The 21,440-nt window shown below is 45.0% G+C and overlaps 1 pseudogene; it reads left to right on the top strand.

The window, feature by feature from the left end:
- The window catches only part of LOC137527762 (uncharacterized), a 205,656-nt pseudogene that overhangs the window by 161,496 nt on the left and 22,720 nt on the right, over positions 1-21,440 (top strand).

Below are 21,440 nucleotides of genomic sequence, written 5' to 3'. Positions count from 1 at the left end.
AGGCTGGAGGAAGCGCCATGTATGTATATTTTAATGCTAATATCCCATCTCGGCTACACTTTAAGACAAACGGCTGAACAGTGCCGTTTAGACGCTGATTGCTGGGGTCATGTGCCCTTCAGCTGCAAAACAATGCAACAGAATGGGAGCATTCATATCACATGGGTGTCAGTGGTTGACACACGGTGCAGTTACCGACCAGTAAGAAAACACTGCGTAGAGCATCCAGGACCGTCTACCGCCGACTCAGAGGCACATGCTGCAGTGGTCGCTACAAGTGCTGGTGCCGGCAGTCGACTGCAATTGCCCTGCACATAAACAGGAGCGTCTGACAAGCAGTAAAGTATGCTGCTGTCAGCTGTTCTTGTAAAAGAGCCATTAGACAAGAGCTAGACGAGTGTCTCCTTGCAGAAGTATTTCTAAGCACTAGTGGTGTGCATTGTGAGTAGTTACAAGTACGTAGCTACTTGTAATCAAAATTTACATTGGACAGCGCTGCCCGCGGCAGGGGTTAATTTACCCGTACCACAGCCTTAGCCGATGTATTCCACCCACGTCACTTCAATCTGGAAAAAGGAAGCATGGGAGCGACGTGGAGATCACAAAAAAAAGGTTGCTAAAACTTTTAGTTTTGTCTGTACTGCTTGTTGTATCTTTTATTAAAAGCAATTATAAAACAAAACACTTTATAACAAATAATCTTCTTTTTGAAACCCTAGGTGAGAGAAATAGGGAGGCAGCTATATTGATTTCCTTTTAAAAAATGCACATTGCCTGGCTGTTCCTACTGATCTTCTACGTCTAATACTTAGGGCTCTTTCCCACCAAGACGTTGCGTTTTAGGGGGCGTTATGGTCGCATAACGTGCCCCTAACGCAGCGCATGGTGGTGGTATTTGAGGACGCTACATAGAGCCGCGTCAAGCGGCTCTTGATGCGTCCGTGATGCGTACTTTTTGACGCATGCGCCGGCGGAGACCACGTGAGCGGAACACTCCGCATCACGTGGTCCCACCAGCCAATCGTCGCACAGACCGGCCGCTCCAGGAAGTAAACATTGTACGTCACACAGTTCAGTGAATATTAATTAGCCATGTGGCTAGGGGCACTAGCGGACTCTCCCCTCCTCCTCCAACACTGAGCATGTGCAAACAGTCTAACGTGGCTAAAACCGTGTATAACGAACAGTATGATGCACTTTCATTGAACGTCGTGGGCACTGTGAACAGCCCATTGATTTTTCATTACTGTGAGTTGGGCTGCGTTACAGGCTGCTCTAACGAGCGCCTGTAACGTCCCACTGTGAAAGCAGCCTCAGTCATAGACACTGAACAAGTATGATGTCTGACTGGATTAGCTGCATAAAGCAATTTAGAGGTCTGTGGTAGTTTAATGGGGATTAGTGGTTGTCTTTGTAAAAAAAAATTAAAAAAAAAGATAATGCTTATATGCTGAATAATGGTATGTGACATTAGTTAATTAATAGTAATTAGTAAAAATGACTATTAATCCCCATTAAACTCCCATAGACCTCTAAAGTGCTTTGTACAAATTGGGGAGACGGGTACCAAACTACATTGGCCTAACCCCCCTTCATTGGTGCCCAACACTCTAAGTCCAACTTCAGACAGTGGATTGGAGGCAACGGGGATTACTTCGTTAGTCCTCTGCAATCCCCGTGTGGCTCAGATCCAAACGGAAAGTGATGCTCGCTTGCGGTTACTTCCTGTTTGGGGAATAAGGAAGTGAACTGAAGTGTATTGTGCCGCTGCCGTCATCATTTTAAAAATCTCTGCATCGCCATAGACTTACATGACTTCCGGTCTGCCGCAGGTCGTCGCAGAGGTCACTTGGTAACGTCGGCTTGCACGCCATAGATCGGCGACTTTAGGCGCACCGCATGCTCTATAAAAGCACCCATAGGCTTTCATTAGCATAGCGTAGCTTAGCACCGCACCAGTGTGAAAGGGTCAAAATTTTGGAAACTCACATTGGGATTAGCTGCATGCTTATTTCAGGCGTTTGATCCAAGTCACTATTGCAGCCAGAAAGATCAGCAGGGCTGGCAAGCAAGTTAGGCAACTGGTATTGCTTAAAGAGGAACTCCAGTGAAAATAATGTAATAATTTATTATTTATTTTTACAATAATTATGTATAAATGATTTAGTCAGTGTTTGCCCATTTAAAATCTTTTCTCTCCCTGACTTACATTCTGACATTTATCACATGGTGACATTTTTACTGCTGGCAGGTGATGTCACTGGAAGTAGCTGCTGCTTGCTTTTCTGGAAGTTCTAAACAGCTATTTCCCACAATGCAACGAGGTTCACAGACAGGAAACTGCCAGGACCATGGTCCTCAGTTTCCTGTGGGAGGGGTTTCACCACAGTATCAGCCATACAGACCCCCTAGATTTCTCATGTAATAGCGGGTATCAGCTACTGATTGGGATGGTCACGGTTTCTCTTTGAAAGGAAAACAATATGTCGACCTCCATATCTCTTTCTTGGGTCGACCTCCATATCTTGGGTTCCCTTTAGATTTGGAATATATGTTCTACTGTGGGACTTAGAGGAACTCCAGCCTAAACAAACATACTGTCATTAACTTACATTAGTTCTGTTCATTAAAATAGATAGGTAATATAATCTTGTACCCACCCTGTTTTAAAAGAACAGGCAAATGTTTGATTTCATGATGGCAGCTATCTATTTTGGTTGAAAGAAGGTGACAGGGAGCATGAGACACAGTTCCAACTGTCCTGTGTGCTGATCACCTCTCCCAGTTGCTAGGCAACGTAAACAACATAGGAAATCCCCATCATGCTCTGCACAGCATCAGGGAAGAAAAGCCCAGGCAAAACAAAGTTCTGATACGGTGAAACTGTTAAAGAAACACCAAGCCTTTTCAGTTTTGCTGAGTAGATCTTTAGTCCGGAGGTTCACTTTAACATTTTTCTTACTTTGGGGGTCCTTCTTAAGGTCACTTCACTCAAGTCGTTTGGAAGGAATCCAAGGAGGTTGGCGTGGGGTGTGGCCACCGATGGCAATGGACTTTATTTTGTGGTGGGTCAGTACAACCCAGCCGGCAATGTCACCAACCCCGGCGTACTTTGAAAGGAACGTCCTGCCCTCTGGCTCGGCAGTGTCACCGGACGCAGGTGACCAGTCGGGCTCTCGGTGGAAGCCAGGAGGAAACAAATCACCTGAAATAGAGAAGGTTGCAGATCGGAAGCCTACAGTCACTATTGGCCAAACAGGTAAGGAATACAGCGGTATAGCGGGATGAACATAGACATTTCATGATTTATTGCAGCGCTCTTCCACCAACTCATCTAAAATTTTAAGATGTAGTCTCCACCTTAATTCGCTTAAAAACAAGAAGAGAATCGAGAGCCCAATATGGTGCAGTATTGTCAGGTAAAATGAAGAGTTCAATACAATTTTATGTATATATACTCACAAACACGAGTTCCAAAAGCTATTCTAATGTGTTCTGGCTTACTGCAGCACTTTCTACTATCACCATCTCTGTAATAAATCAGCTTATCTTTCCCCGGTCGAACTTGTCCCCCTGTGTCTGGAAGGCTGCCAAGTTCTTCAGTGTTGTGGTTCTGTGATGCCTGCCCCCCTCCATGCACACTCCCGTGTGTGTTATTTAGATTGTGGCAGCTTCTCATCTCTGTTCTCTTTTACAAGCTGGATACATCCTCCTCTGAGCTTTCACATACTGAGGAATTACAGACACCGGGCAGAGCTGTCTGCAGAAAGAAACAATCAGCCTCACAGCCTGTCACTCTTCACTGGGTGAGAGCTGCAGGGGGAAATAAACACACAAATGATTTCTTGAAATTCAAAAAGAAGCCTGCTTGAGTATGGATGTATTTTCTATGTGTGGACATGCTGTACATCAACCTACTTCCTGTTTTGGTGGCAATTTTTGTTTGTTTATAAACAAACTTTTAAAAACTGTTTTTGACCACTTTTAATGCGGCGGGGAGCTGCGAAATTGTGACAGAGGGTAATAGGAGATGTCCCCTAACGCACTGGTATGTTTACTTTTGTGCGATTTTAACAATACAGATTCTCTTTAAATGCAGGTGGGGGAGCATTAGGACCTGACCCCACTCAGGTTAAGTCGCTCTCTGTAGATAGTAGATGGGGATGCACCCCTCCACCCAGGGTGGACTAGAAGATCAGCAAAAACTCAGTATACAGAGGCGCCAGAGTAGAGTAAAACGTTTTAAAAAACGCTTACAAGCAGAGGGGGATGTTAAGGTGGACTCGCCTACCATTTACAAAAAAAGAAAACGCACTTGAGTCTCGATAAAACAATTGACAGATAATTTATTCAACTCCACAAATGCAACGCGTTTCGCGGGCGTGACCCCGCTTCCTCAGGCAAAAATGGGAGCACAACTCAGTGGGTCAAGCAATAGGTCTGAGCACCTCTGTCTCACAGAGCGCCTCTGTGATACAGAGGCGCTCAAACCTATTGCCTGACCCACTGAGTTCTGCTCCCATTTTTGCCTGAGGAAGCGGGGTCACGCCCGCGAAACTCGCAGGAAGATTTCTCAGGCCACGCTGGGCCGATTTGCACAATTTTTTTTGCTCCACGCAGCTAGCACTTTGCTAGCTGCGTGAGCACACCGATCGCCGCCGTGCCGCCCCCCCCCCCCCCCAGACCCCGTGCGCTGCCTGGCCAATCAGTGCCAGCACCGCTGAGGGGTAGATCGGGACTCCCAATGACGTCACGACGTCGGCGACGTCATCCCGCCCCGTCGCCATGGCGACGGGGGAAGCCCTCCAGGAAATCCGAAGAGGGTGGGGGGATGCCGCTGCACAGCGGCTATCATGTAGCCCTAGGCTCGCTACATGATTTAAAAAAAAAAAAAATCACAAAAAAAACGCTGCGCTGCTCCCTGGAGGTTTTTAATAGACCACCAGGAGGGTTAACCACTACCACCCCCGCTCTCTTACCTTATCCATTCCCACTTGTCTAAGATGAACTACCCCATGCCTAACCTTAACCAACACTACATACCATAGGAGAGGTCTGCAGCAGGATATAGTTAAAGAGACACTGAAGCGAAAAAAAAATATATGATATAATGAATTGGTTGTGTACTATGAATAATTACTAGAAGATTAGCAGCAAAGAAAATATTCTCATATTTTTATTTTCAGGTATATAGTGTTTTTTCTAACATTGCATCACTCTATAATATGTGCAGATTACATATTAGCATTCAAAATGAGTCTTTGGGCTCTTTTCCACTATGGAATGCGATCGCGATTCCGATCGCGATCGCAATCGCGTTTCAATTTCCACCATGCAAGTGCGATTGAGCTACTATACTCATTATAGTACAGCTCAATCGCATACAAAACGCGGCAGGACGACGATTGCGCTTTGACCAAAATCGCATCGCAATCGGATCGCACTAATGGAAATTGCTGCTGCAGTTTCCATTAGTTTAATGCACCTTGCGATTTGCGATCAGAAGCAAATCGCAGGCTAGTGGAAAAAGGCCCTTTCAGAGCATTCTGTGAAGTAATGAACTCTCCTCTAGCAGAGGAAAAGTAAACAGTTCAATTACAGTTGAGATAATAAAAGTCAGATAACAGCCCTCTCCACGTTAGTCGGAGAGCTTAATAGCTTTTTTGCATAGAGATAACAACTGGAGTTTCTCAACTCTTCCTGTACTGGAAACAATTAAGGTGGCCATACACTGGTCGATTTGCCATCAGATTCGACCAACAGATAGATCCCTCTCTGATCGAATCTGATCAGAGAGGGATCGTATGGCTACCTTTACAGCAATCAGATCGTGAACCGATTTCAGCCTGAAACCGTTCACAATCTGTTGTGGTGGTGCTGCTGCTGCTGCCCCCGCCCAGCCCGCATACATTACCTGCTCCGCCGGCGCGACTCCAGTCCCCCGGTCACCGCTGCTCTGTCTGCGCTCTGGTCTCCAGGTCCGGCATGCCTCACTTCTTCTAGCCCGGCAGGAAGTTTAAACAGTAGAGGGCGCTCTACTGTTTAAACTTCCTGCCGGGCTAGAAGAAGTGAGGCATGCCGGACCTGGAGACCAGAGCGCAGACAGAGCAGCGGTGACCGGGAGACTGGAGTCGCGCCGGCGGAGCAGGTAATGTATGCGGGCTCTATTGCGTCGGTCGTCGGGCACTCGAACTCCGCTAGCGATGCGCTCTTTACCCGCGGGCAATCGACGGTTATTTTCCGCACGGCGCGATCGACGGGATCGGACGAAATGGATCGAAATTCGGCATGTAGCGTGAACGATTGGCAGCAGATTCGATCCCAGTGATCGAATCTGCTGTCGAAACGGGCGCAAATCGGGCCAGTGTATGGCCAGCTTTAGACTGATGTATCTGATCTTAATGTTTTTTTTCTTAGCTGTACTACACATACAAATCATAATATCATCATTTTTTTTTTCGCTTCAGTGGCTCTTTAAAATGATTACATGGGACAATAACGTATAGGACTTCATCCTGCCCATATTGACTGCTGTACAGTCTTGATTCTGTATATAGTTACATAGTTATTTTAGTTCAAAAAAGACATACGTCCATCGAGTTCAACCAGTATAAAGTACAACACCAGCCTGCTCCCTCACATATCCCTGTTGATCCAGAGGAAGGCGAAAAAACCCTTACAAGGCATGGTCCAATTAGCCCCTAAAGGGAAAAATTCCTTCCCGACTCCAGATGGCAATCAGATAAAATTCCTGGATCAACATCATTAGGCATTACCTAGTAATTGTAACCATGGATGTCTTTCAACGCAAGGAAAGCATCTAAGCCCCCTTTAAATGCAGGTATAGAGTTTGCCATAACGACTTCCTGTGGCAATGCATTCCACATCTTAATCACTCTTACTGTAAAGAACCCTTTCCTAAATAAATGGCTAAAACGTTTTTCCTCCATGCGCAGATCATGTCCTCTAATCCTTTGACAAGGCCTAGGGACTAAAAGCTCATCCGCCAAGCTATTATATTGCCCTCTGATGTATTTATACATGTTAATTAGATCCCCTCTAAGGCGTCTTTTCTCTAGACTAAATAAACCCAGTTTATCTAACCTTTCTTGGTAAGCGAGACCTTCCATCCCACGTATCAGTTTTGTTGCTCGTCTCTGCACCTGCTCTAAAACTGCAATATCTTTATCCTCAAGAGAGGAAAATCCTGAGTGTCTACAGATTGAGTGCTCACAACCTCGAAATAGAGTCTGGGAGACACAGACAGACGTACAAACCCAGGGAGGAGAGACTATGCCAACACTGTGAGCAGAAGACCCTTGAGGATGAAAGCCACTTCCTGCTGCACTGCCCCAAATATACTGCAACCAGGGACACTTACTTTAAGAAATTGTTGGAACTATTCCCAGACTTTCTCACACTAGAAGATGAGAGAAAAACATATATCCTACTAGGAGAAGAGGAATCCACAGTGACAATCGCTGCACACTATGTCACAGCATGCCACAGACTGAGGGGAGCATAACGGAATTGTAAACCTAAAAAATGTCCACAGACTGCTTAGCCATTGTCCCCCTACCCCACCCTCTCCCATGTCCCCTATTTCCCCTTGCTTTGGCAATACCTGTAATGAATCTTGGTCATGCCAATAAAGCTATCTTTGATTTGATTTGATTTGATCTTTTTTGTAATGTGGTGCCCAGAACTGAATTTCCATATTCCAGATGTGGCCTTACTAGAGAGTTAAACAGGGGCAATATTATGCTAGCATCTCGAGTTTTTATTTCCCTTTTAATGCATCCCAAAATTTTGTTAGCTTTAGCTGCAGCTGCTTGGCATTGAGTACGATTATTTAACTTGTTGTCAATGTATCTAAACATACACTTAAGTTCGACCAAACAAAACAGAACACTATTGCCGTGGTTTCCAGGAAGTGCAGTTTGATTTTATGGTCAGTTTAGCCAGCTGCAGATTGAAATGGAAAGATCATTTTTAACCACTTAATGACAAATTGACTTATAAAAACGTCCTGCTAGAACCTCTTAATGGCTCCAGGACGTTTTTATAAGTCAGACAGTACTGCCGCCGCTGTGCATTTGCGCACTCCCGCGTGTGCACATGCATTCCCATGCACATGAAAATAGTAAAAGAAAATTCACCAAAGAAAAAATACACCTTTATTTCCAAATACTATATTGCCACCATACTTTGTACTAGGGACATAATTAAAATGTTCTGATAACCAGGACAAATAGGCAGATACAATGTGTAGGTTTTATGCACAGTAGCAGTGTTTATATTAAAACTATAGGGGATGAAATTGGAGAAAGTGTATTTTTTCCTTTTTTCCTTGTTTTTCCCTTTAAAATGCATGGAAAAAGTAATTACTGAAAAAAATTAACCCCAAAAAGCCCAATTGGTGGTGTAAAAAACAAGATATAACTGTAGATCATTTCATTGTGATTAGTAGTGATTAAGCTATTGGCAAATGAAAGGGATGAGCACTGAAAGGTGAATATCGTTCTTGTCCCTTAGGGTAAAAACCCCTTTGGGGTGAAATGGTTAATAATGTTAATTACAGACAGACTTGTGCAACCCCCATCAATGTTTCAGCAATTTGATAATGATTAATGTGGAATATCCCTTTTTAAAGGGGTGGAACTTGGCTTTGATCTAGAAATACTGTACACTTCAACAATATCTAAAAAAACAAAAAGGGTAAATCACCAGGGCCGCCTCTGAATGGGTACCTACAGAGATGCGCTGAGTTCCCATAGAGACAACGAGCACCTTGAATCCAAAACAGAAGCTCTGCATATGCGCTAGTTGCAAACATATACATGCCATGGACATGGGAGCAGCTGGCCTGCTGGCTGGCAATTTAATTTGGAAACTAACATCCTCCAATAATGGTAATTTAGTGCCTCTGGTTTGAATGCAAGTGTGCACGTTGTCTAGAAGTAGTCTCTACACACTTAGGCCTCTTGCACACTGCACGCGATTCCGATTCAGATTCCGCTTTTTAATCAGTTTTTACATCCGATTCAGATTCCGATTTGCAGTGTGCAGGGAGCAAACTGCAAATCAGAATCTGAATCGGATGTAAAAACTGATTAAAAAGCGGAATCTGAATCTGAATCGCGTGCAGTGTGCAAGAGGCCTTAGGCCTCCTTTCCACGGACCGATGATAGGCAGTGAAATGCCTCTTAAACTCTCTCAACTGCTCAGCTCACTGCTGCCTAGTAACTGCTCGTTGCTGCATGATAACTGCTTACTTCTGCCTGGTAACTGCTTGCTGAGCACACAGCTCAACAGTTTGTGGAAAAGAGGCCTTATGCAGCAATTCATTCAAATGTAGTTTGTCCTAAGAAAAGCTGCCTTTTTCTGCTGTTCTTCTTAACATCTGTTTTTTAGGCCCCATTCACATTGAATGGCCCCATTCACTGAAATCGCAAAACGCTAGCACTTAGTACTAGCGTTTTGCATAAGCGAATTTACTGCGCTAATCGCGGTAAAAATTCGCTGCACATTTTCACGATCAGCACTTTACTAAGCAATTTACCGAGATTGCTCCAGAATCGCGGCAAAAATGCTGCAGGTAACGCTAATCGCAAAACGCCCGTGATCTGCGCCTAGTGCAGCAGTGAGTACATTGCCCATAGGTTAGAATAGTGCTAGTGCTTTGACGGGAATCGCCCACTAATCGCCCTAGTGTGACTGGGCCCTTAGAGTGTGGCTGTATAGTCTGAGGGGTGATGCAGCCACAGCCCAACTGTACAGAAAACCGCGCAGCCTGTACAATTGGCCGACGTGACTGCTAATAACAAGGAGTTTCATCGAATGTCTCCATCATTCTCTCCTAGTGAAAGCGGGAAGCTTCGAGCAGGAGGCGCTGGACACGCACAACAAATACCGGCGCTTGCACGGGGCACCTCCGCTTCAGCTCAGCCGGGAGCTCAGCGAATCCAGCCAGAAATGGGCCAACCACCTTCTGTCCATCAACGCTCTGCAGCACAGCAACACCAACCACGGCGAGAACCTCTGGTACAAATGGAACTCCGGCATCCGGGACGCCTCTGGTAAGATGTTCTGCTGGTGGGCGTGGTTTAAAGGAGATCTCCACCAGTCACTGTCATTTCCATAATCCCTCCCCCTTCTTCCCCTGCAGATCCTTATTAATGGATGCTGGCCAGTCTGTAGAGCTCCTGCTATTTTGTTTTTATGGCATTCCACAGACAACGCTTTCTGTGCCTTGTTAGAAACTGTGCATCCTAACCTGAATATATTGGCACAGCGAATGCCCATAGAGGTGCTTACAGGCCATTTCAGCATCTCGCAAGAGCCAGAAAACCTGGGAGGTGCTAACTAGGGATGGTCAATCAGATGTAAATCAATTTTGAGTTTATGCATGATTATGCGAATTTTGTATGCAAATTAATTCAGCTTGACAATGGACCAATCGAATTTTACCTCAGCAGGATTTGATTGGTTTATTTTCAAGCTGAATACATTTGGATACAAAATTTGTATAAGGCCTCTTTTCCACGAACTGTTTTTAGGCAGTGAAATGCCTCTCAAACTCTCACAACTGCTCACTGCTGCCTGGTAACTGCTTGTCGCTGCCTGGTAACTGCTCACTGCTGCCTGGCGACTGATGCTGATCACACAGCTCAACAGTTTGTGGAAAAGAGGCCTTATGGTGCATCAACTCAAAACGTGTAAGACCTCTTTCCCATGGACAGTTGATAGGCAGTGAAATGCCTCTCAAACTCTCACAACTGCTGACTGCTGCCTGGTAACTGCTTGTCGCTGCCTGGTAACTGCTTGTCGCTGCCTGGTAACTGCTCACTGCTGCCTGGTAACTGCTTGTCGCTGCCTGGTAACTGCTCACTGCTGCCTGGTAACTGCTTGTCGCTGCCTGGTAACTGCTCACTGCTGCCTGGAAACTGCTTGCTGAGCACACAGCTCAACAGTTCGTGGAAAAGAAACCTAATTCTTATGTGCTACCCAGTTAAAAAAAAAAAAAATCATACAAGTCATTGTGCTCCTCTGCTCCCCACCAGCCACTTAAATTAAAAACCGCACGGGGCAGTAATAGATGATTCCCAGGAAACTTTATATGCAGACCTATAGCCCGGTACACACATCCAATTTTGATTTGCCAATTTTGCCACTTTTATGTAGTGTGTGGGAGAGATTTCCTGCACAATCTGTTTATAATATTCTAATTATGTTTGCCCTCATACTACATGGAGATGGTAAAATTGGCCAGCGATTGGTCAATGAAAATCAGATGTGTGTATGCACCCTTAAGCCTGGTACACACTTTCAATTATGATTGGCCAATTACTGACCAATTTTACCATTTCCACGTAGAGCCTACCTACACTATCTACTCACAGTATTCAAAGTCAGTTGACTCTCCGGCTACATGGGGGTGGTGAAATTGGCCAATCAAAATGGATTGTGTGTACCAGGTTTTATTGTTAAGCTTGGTACACACTTTCGATTGTGAGTGGCCAATCACTGACCAATTTTACCTCCATGTAGTATGAGAGTCAACAAATATGAAATATCATGACCGGATTGTGTAAGTAAATATTCATACTATATGGAGGTGGTAAAATTTGTCAGGGATTGGCCAATTGTATTTGAAAATGTGTACCAGGGTTAAGTCAGAGCCAGATTTTTAATTGATTGGCCAACCACTCACCGTTTTTTGTTTTTTTTAATACAATCTCCATGTCATACGAAGGTTTGCCTTCACCATCTGCTCATAGTATTTAATATATGTTGGCCCTCCTACTACATGGAGGTGGAAAAATTGGTCAGTGATGTGCCAATCATAATTGAAAGTGTGTATCTAGCTTTAACTGTGGGTCTCCTGAGGGGGTAGTACATAGGAAAGGTGATACACTGGGGAGGTAGTACCCTAGAGTGGTAAAGACACAAGCCTTTAAAATAGAGGATAGTTTACTGGAGGAGGTGTGTCTGATTTCAGGATTTCCCCACAATGCCCTGTTTCAGTATCAAAAGTGCAGTTGTGCACATAAAAAATGCATTGAAAGGACAGGTCCTGTGCACACCTGAAGTGAAAGGGATATGAAGGCTGCAATATTTATTTCCATTTAAACCATAGCGGTTGCCTGGCAGTCCTGCTGGTCTTTCTGGCATCAGTCGTGTCTAAATTGCGCGCCTAAAACAAGCGTGAGGCAAAAACAGACAGTCTTCAGGCAGAAACATCTGATCTGCATGCTTGTTCAGGGTCTATGGTTAAAAGCATTGGAGGCAGAGGATCAGCAGGACAGCCAAGCAATTTGTATTGTTTTAAAAGGAAATAAATGTCAACCTCCATTTTCCTTTCACTTCAGGTTCCCTTTAAGCTTTTTTTTTTGTTTGTTTTTTTTCTTTTTTTTTTTTTGCTCGTTACACATCACAACGTCTCGTATTTTCTTGTTTGCACAAGTTAAGAATCATTTTTTTTTTTCGGACATTGAGTTTCTGATACAAAACCTTCCTGCGGTATTAGGTTTGGCTGTTTTCGTGAGATGTCTGTTCCAGCTATAGCAGTTTGTGTTTTGTCTTGCAGGGTCGGAGGTGGTGGATACATGGTACAATGAGATAAAGGACTATAACTTTAGCAAGCCAGGATTCCAATCTAACACAGGTGAGAACATGGGTGATATTACTTCTTTACATCTAAAATAGTGCCGGTTACTGTCAAAAGTTAGTTACTACAGGAAAAAACTGACAAGTAGTTTTTAGTATACAGTATGTAGAGTAAATCGCAACTACTTCAGTTTACTAGTAACATTAATAACTAAATACACATACCCCCCACCATAACTAAACTACCCAACATGTTTCACTTCCTAACTGGAAGCTTTTTCAAGGGAAAAAGTGCAGTGCATAAGTGCATATAGTGCCAAGGTGCATTATAAAGTAATTAAAATCAAAGCATTATATAAGTAACGTAGCATATAGGCCTCTGACAGTAGCCTAAACGACATGGCTGGCAGACCTTCCTTTTATACTAACCAGGAGTCACATGGGGTGGGCAGTGGCGTAGCTAAGGAGCTGTGGGCCCCGATGCAAGTTTTACAATGGGCCCCCCCAAGGACTCTATACATAACAATTGATACGGCGCACCAAAACCTGCCAATGACAACTACAGTGTCAGAGGTGCAAGAAGGGGATGGGGAACAGTTTGTTACTGATTACTACTATTCAAAGTATCTATAGAAGTGATTATTATGAGCACAGGACTAATAGAGAGTTAATACTGTAGTTGAGGGAGGGCCCTTCGGGGCCCCTTTGGCCCAAGGGCCCCGATGCGGTCGCAACCTCTGCAACCCCTATTGCTACGCCCCTGGGGGTGGGGGTGGAAATCATACTTGTTACCACCCACCCAATCCCCAAGCCTAATTGGTCCAGATACCTGTCAGTCACTCCTAAACCAATCAGTGAGTGACCCCATAGAGTCCCATGATGGCTTAAATAGTGTCCTAGGTTTAAAATATAGACAAAATGACCAGTTTTATCCACTCTGTAGAGTTCAAAATGTCATCCCTCCAAAATTCGCCACAGACAGGTGTCCTTGTTTAAATATATAAAATAGTCCAAAAACCACAAAGCCGATAAAGCTCGTTGCCCATTGGTTATTTAAGGTCAGGTGGCTAAACCACCTGCCGTCCAATTGGAAAGCGTCTTCCCATTCAAGTCAGAAGACGAGGCTTGTACTGGTGCAGGGCCGCCAATAGGCGGCAGCCTTCGCCACCCTGAACACTCCCACATTTACACCGATAGGTCGTCGTCACGGGGGGGGGGGGGATGTTACCACATTCCGTACCGAAATCTTTTTTATCAAGTATGCGTTGATCCCTTGCTGTCTTAAGGAGATCCTCCGACTCCCTAAAAAAGGTGTCTGTGGGATTCCCCTCTAATTTTTTTATACAGTTTGCAATCCTTGAGTAGTTTTAAACACATTTGCACATATCCCTCTCTTGTCATCAGTACAATATTCCCCCCTTTTATCTGATTTTTTTTAATCACGATTTGATCATCAATCATCAGTCTTTCCAGAGCTCTTTCCTCTATTGCACTTAAATTCAATTGTTTCTGGTGGGTACGTGTGCTTATGTTTCTGGCTAGATCCTCCAGATCTTTAACGACCACGCCAAGGAAGCACTGAATGGAAGGGTAATTACTGATGCTTGGGCAGAATTTACTTTTGGTTACCAGATTACTTGTGGGGGTATCGAGTTGTACTGTCCCTCTATCATTGTCTACAAGCAGGGAGTTTAAATCTTTGAGGACAAGTTCTTCTCTCTCATTAGCTCTCTTATTAATCATGGTGGGTGTATTCATAAATTTATGGATTGCGAGCTTTCTAGCAAACAACAACAATATCGCTAGAAAAATGGGTGGGTTTGTTTACATTTATATATATATCCTCTCCTCCTATGCGTTGTATCCTATCGCAGGGATGGTGGACGAGTTTACTTTAAATGGGGATGACCTGTTTGTCCGCATTACATGCGTACACTTGTACGAGCACTGATACCCTCTCTGCAGTAGTGATGACCTGTTTATCCGCATTATATGCGTACATATGTATGAGTGCTCACGCCTGTTTATCCGCATTATATGTGTACATATGTACGAGTACTCACACCCCCTCCGCAGTGGTGACCTATCGCATGAGAGGGGGTGTGTCCGCATTGTATGCGTAGCTTTGTACGGAATGTGGTTACCTCCCACCACCACCACCCCCCCCCACTCCCCCCGTGACGACGACCTATCGGTGTAAATGTGGGAGTGTTCAGGGTGGCGAAGGCTGCCGCCTATTGGCCGGACGGCCCTGCACCAATACAAGCCTTGTCTTCTGAATGAGAAGACGCTTTCCAATTGGACGGCAGGTGGTTTAGCCACCTGACCTTAAATAACCAATGGGCAACGAGCTTTATCGGCTTTGTGGTTTTTGGACTATTTTATATATTTAAACAAGGACACCTGTGGCGAATTTTGGAGGGATGAAATTTTGAACTCTACAGAGTGGATAGAACTGGTCATTTTGTCTATATTTTAAACCTAGGACACTATTTAAAGGGAAGGTTCAGGGAAACGCTTAAAAAAATAAAAATCCATATCCACTTACCTGGGGCTTCCTCCAGCCCGTGGCAGGCAGGAGGTGCCCTCGCCGCCGCTCCAGAGGCTTCCGGTCGTCTTCGGTGGCCGACCCGACCTGGCCAGGCCGGCTGCCAGGTCGGGCTCTTCTGCGCTCCAAGGACGGGCTCTTCTGCGTCCCACGCGGGCGCGCTGACGTCATCGGACGTCCTCCGGGCTTTACTGCGCAGGCGAGGGCACCTCCTGCCTGCCACGGGCTGGAGGAAGCCCCAGGTAAGTGGATATGGATTTTTATTTTTTTAAACGTTTCCCTGAACCTTCCCTTTAAGCCATCATGGGACTCTATCGGGTCACTCACTGATTGGTTTAGCAGTGACTGACAGGTATCTGGACCAATTAGGCTTGGGGATTGGGTGGGTGGTAACAAGTATGATTTCCACCCCCACCCCATGTGACTCCTGGTTAGTATAAAAGGAAGGTCTGCCAGCCATATCGTTTAGGCTACTGTCAGAGGCCTATACGCTACGTTACTTATATAATGCTTTGATTTTAATGACTTTATAATGCACCTTGGCACTATATGCACTTATGCACTGCACTTTTTCCCTTGAAAAAGCTTCCAGTTAGGAAGTGAAACATGTTGGGTAGTTTAGTTATGGTGGGGGGTATGTGTATTTAGTTATTAATGTTACTAGTAAACTGAAGTAGTTGAGATTTACTCTACATATACTAAAAACTACTTGTCAGTTTTTTCCTGTAGTAACTAACTTTTGACAGTAACTGGCACTATTTTAGATGTAAACAATAAACGTTAAATTTTATCCCCTAAAGGAGGGAAAATATTTGTGATCTGTCTGAGAAATCAGGTTCTGTGTTGATTGATGGGCGATATTACTTTTGCCAACAATTTCTTTTATATGCCTCCAAAGCCTCATTCCAGAAACGGATGAGGAATGTGTTTCTGTCTGTCTAAAAGCTCCTTCCTTAGCTGATGATGAATCGGAGGTAAAAAAATAAATAAACTGATGAGAGACATACTTGTATCTGTCCTCCTACTACTGAAAGGGGCTTTTTATTTCTTCTTAGACATCCCACAGTTATATTTTATATTGAAAAACATAAAAAGAGTATTTCATATTTTCTCTGCTCAATCAGTCTTTGTGTCCCAGAGCTAAAATTGACTTTCTTTATTTACTCAGAAGCTGTTCTCTTCCAGGCAAGAGTTCTATGGCTGTAATTACCTATCTGTGACGGTATACTATAGTCCAACTAGGTCCCGACTGGAGAGATACAGTCCCTTGCATACCAGAATGTTAAACTCTTTCTTTCAGAAAAAAAGAATACAGCCTAGTTATTAATATCTCCTCAGCAGTGTTGTCTGGGCCCCACATGGCGAGTCGATGAAAACATCGATCAGGTGGTCATGTTGCAGCACCAATTTTCATTCGATAATATCAAATTGGATGGTCGATCAGGCTGCAAAATTGATAAATAGATGTCTGCAGGCAGCCAATGAAATGCTTTACATCGGTCTCCCATTCTGCAGCGGGGGAGAGAATATAGAGTGATTGAGTCAAGGCTGCCCTCAGTCAGACCCCAGCTTTCCTCATACTCCTCCCATCATGCTCTCTGTCCCCACCTACAGGTCACTTTACACAAGTGGTGTGGAAGGACTCCCGGGAGGTCGGCATTGCCAAGGCTGTGGACGGTAAAGGCATGGTGATCGCGGTAGCCCAGTACAGCCCAGCTGGCAACATCACCAACCCCGGGTACTTCCAGAAGAATGTTCTACCCAAAGGCACCCCCGTAACCGAGAGCGTAGGAGCGCCCAGCAACCAGGGGGCAGGAGCCACCTATTACCCCTCCGGCCGAGGGGGTGACTCTGCCACATCACCCACAGGTAACTATGCAATCTCCAATTTCTGTCTGTTGTAAATTGCTTTAACTGCAAAAGTGGTACTTAAAAAGGGGCTCTGGGCAGAATGTAAGCAAGGACATCGTGTATATGTAAAGTTAAAGGACACCTGAAGTGAGAGAGGGATATGGAGGCTGCCATATTTATATCCTTTTAAAGTAGGCCTGAGCTCCTGCACAGGACAGAAGGAAAACAGTGAGAAATGCACCCCGTATGTATTTAGAGAGTTTAGCCTGTCTAATTCACCCTCATCTGCGACAAATCACAAGTGCAATTTGATCTCTCAGCTTTCAGCTGACTTGCCATTGCAGAGAAGCTAATTTGTAAACACAGGATGTTAACCCTATGTCTGCTTAGATAAAAGCCGGAAGTAAACACTGCAGACTTATTGCAGGATTTGTATCGGCGCTAACTAATGTTTTTCTTTAACCAGTTGCTGACCGCCCACTGTAGTTTGGCGGCGGCAAAGTGGCAGCCCCAGGACCACGTAACGCAGATTGGTGTCGGGTCCTGGGTCTCTTTTGGGCCGGGGATCGCGCAGTGATGCGCGCGCATCCGCTGGCAATAGGCTCCGCCCACCTGTGACGACAACCCGCCGGCCGTTCGGAAGCGCCGGCGGGTTGTTAACCCCACGATCGCCGCATACAAAGTGTATAATACGCTTTGTAATGTATACAAAGTGTATTATACAGGCTGCCTCCTGCCCTGGTGGTCCCAGTGTCCGAGGGACCACCAGGGCAGGCTGCAGCCACCCTAGTTTGCACCAAACACACTGATCCTGCCCCCCCCCCTTCCCTCTGATCGCCCACAGCACCCCTCAGACCCCCCCCCCCCCCCTGCCCACCCCCCAGACCACTGTTTGCACCCAATCACTCCCCTGATCACCCATCAATCACTCCCTGTCACTATCTGTCAACGCTATTTTTTTATTAGGTCCCTAACTGCACCCTGGGGGCTCCTGATCACCCCCCCCCCCACCCCTCAGATTCTCCCAAGACCCCCCCCCCCCTGTGTACTGTATGCATCTATCCCCCTGTAATAACCCACTGATCACCTGTCAATCACCCGTCAATCATCCCCTGCCACCCATCAATCAGCCCCTAACCTGCCCCTTGCGGGCAATCTGATCACCCACCCACACCATCAGATCGCCCGCAGATCCGACGTCAGATCACCTCCCAAGTGCATTGTCATTGTCACTGCTACCCATCAGATCAGACCCCTATCTGCCCCTAGGGCACCCATTCACCCACCCACACCCTCAGAACGACCTCAGACCCCCCCAGACCTCCCCCCCCGTGTACTGTATACATCTATTCTCCCTTGTAATCACCTGTCAATCACCCGTCATTCACCCGTCAATCACCACCTGTCACTGCCACTTATCAGATCAGACCCTAACCTGCCTCTTACGGGCATCTGATCACCCTCCCACACCATCAGATTGCCCCAGACCTGCTCTCAGATCACCTCCAAAGTGCATTGTTTACATCTGTTCTGCCATCTAATCACCCACTGATCACCCATCAATCACCCCCTGTCACCACCTGTCACTGCTACCCATCGGATTAGACCCCTATCTGCCCCTAGGGCACCCAATCACCCGCCCACACCCTCAGAACGCCCTCAGACCCCAGCCCTGATCACCCGCCAGTGCATTGCTTGCATCTATTCCCTCCTCTAATCGCACCTTGAGACACCCATCAATCACCTCCTGTCACCACCTGTCACCCCCTAGCACACCTACTCATCAGATCAGGCCCTAATTTGCCCCGTGTGGGCTCCTGATCACTTGGCCAAACCCTCAGATCCCCCTCAGACCCCTTCCGATCACCTCCCCAGTGCATTGATTGCATCTATTTTCCCCTCTAACCACCCCCGAGACACCCATCAACCACCTCCTGTCATCCCCCCCTAGCACTCCTATCCATCAGATCAGGCCCAATACAACCTGTCATCTAAGAGGCCACCCTGCTTATGACCGGTTCCACAAAATTTGCTCCCTCATAGACCACTTGTCATCAAAATTTGCAGATGCTTATACCCCTGAACAGTCATTTTGAGACATTTGGTTTCCAGACTACTCACGGTTTTGGGCCCGTAAAAATGCCAGGGCAGTATAGGAACCCCACAAGTGACCCCATTTTATAAAAAAAGACACCCCAAGGTATTCTGTTAGGTGTATGACGAGTTCATAGAAGATTTTATTTTTTGTCAAAAGTTAGCGGAAATTGAATTTTATAGTTTTTTTTTCACAAAGTGTCATTTTTCACTAACTTGTGACAAAAAATAAAATCTTCTATGAACTCACCATACACCTAACGGAATACCTTGGGGTGTCTTCTTTCTAAAATGGGGTCACTTGTGGGGTTCCTATACTGCCCTGGCATTTTAGGGGCCCTAAATCGTGAGGAGTAGTCTAGAAAACAAATGCCTCAAAATGACCTGTGTATAGGACGTTGGGCCCCTTAGCGCACCTAGGCTGCAAAAAAGTGTCACACATGTGGTATCGCCGTACTCAGGAGAAGTAGTATAATGTGTTTTGGGGTGTATTTTTACACATACCCATGCTGGATGGGAGAAATATCTCTGTAAATGACTGTTTTTATTTTTTTACACACAATTGTCCATGTACAGAGATATTTCTCCCACCTAGCATGGGTATGTGTAAAAATACACCACAAAACACATTATACTACTTCTCCTGAGTATGGCGATACCACATGTGTGACACTTTTTTGCAGTCTAGGTGCGCTAAGGGGCCCAACGTCCTATTCACAGGTCATTTTGAGGCATTTGCTTTCCAGACTACTCCTCACGTTTAGGGCCCCTAAAATGCCAGGGCAGTGTAGGAACACCACAAGTGACCCCATTTTAGAAAGAAGACACCCCAAGGTATTCTGTTAGTAGTATGGTGAGTTCATAGAAGTTTTTATTTTTTTTGTCACAAGTTAGTGGAAAATGACACTTTGTGGGAAAAAAAAATCAATTTCCGCTAACTTGTGACAAAAAAAAATCTTCTATGAACTCACCGTACTCCTAACGGAATACCTTGTGGTGTTGTCTTTCTAAAATGGGGTCACTTGTGGGGTTCCTAAACTGCCCTGGCATTTTAGGGGCCCTAAACTGTGAGGCGTAGTCTTGAAACCAAATGTGTCAAAACAACCTATGAAATCCTAAAGGTACTCATTGGACTTTGGGCCCCTTAGCGCAGTTAGGGTGCAAAAAAGTGCCACACATGTGGTATCGCTGTACTAAGGCGAAGTAGTATAATGTGTTTTGGGGTGTATTTTTACACATACCCATGCTGGGTGGGAAAAATCTCTCTGTAAATGGACAATTGTGTGTAAAAAAAAAAATCAAAACATTTCTCCCACCCAGCATGGGTATGTGTAAAAATACACCCCAAAACACATTATACTACTTCTCCTGAGTACGGCAATACCACATGTGGCACTTTTTTGCAGCCTAACTGCGCTAAGGGGCCCAAAGTCCAATGAGCACCTTTAGGCTTTACAGGGGTGCTTACAATTTAGCATCCCCCAAAATGCCAGGACAGTAAACACACCCCACAAATGACCCCATTTTGGAAAGTAGACACTTCAAGTTATTCAGAGAGGGGCATGGTGAGTCCGTGGCAGATTTCATTTTTTTTTTTTTGTCACAAGTTAGCAGAAATGGAAACTTTTTTTTTTCCTTTTTTTGTCATTTTCCGCTAACTTGTGACAAAAAATAAAATCTTCTATGAACTCACCATGCCTCTCAGTGAATACTTTGGGATGTCTTCTTTCCAAAATGGGGTCATTTGGGGGGTATTTATACTATCCTGGAATTTTAGCACCTCATGAAACATGACAGGTGCTCAGAAAAGTCGGAGATGCTTCAAAATGGGAAAATTCACTTTTGGCACCATAGTTTGTAAATGCTATATCTTTTACCCAAACCAATAAATATACACTGAATGTTTTTTTTATTAATCAAAGACATGTAGCACAATAAATTTGGACAAAAATGTATACAGAAACTTTACTTTGACAAATTTTATCTCAGAAAGTTAAAATAAATCATTTTTTTTGACAAAATTCATGTCTTTTTTGATGAATATAATAAAAACTAGAAATCGCAGCAGCAATCAAATAGCACCAAAATAAAAAGCTGTATTAGGCCTAGTGCACACCAGAGCGGTTCGGCTGCAGTTTGCGATCCGCTTGCGGGTGCGGATCTGCTTGGGTAATGTATTTCAATGGGCTGGTGCACACCAGAGCAGGAGGCGTTTTGCAGAAACGCATACACCCGGGCTGCTGCAGATTTTGGATTGCGGATGCGTTTCTGCCTCAATGTTAAGTATAGGAAAAACGCAAACCGCTCTGAAAAACGGCACTTCAGAGCGGTTTGCGAG

This window comes from Hyperolius riggenbachi, chromosome 8 (assembly GCF_040937935.1).
Source record: "Hyperolius riggenbachi isolate aHypRig1 chromosome 8, aHypRig1.pri, whole genome shotgun sequence".
Lineage (NCBI taxonomy): Eukaryota > Metazoa > Chordata > Amphibia > Anura > Hyperoliidae > Hyperolius > Hyperolius riggenbachi.
The sequence above is the reverse complement of the archived record's forward strand: the minus strand, read 5'-3'. Positions and strand labels throughout refer to the sequence as shown.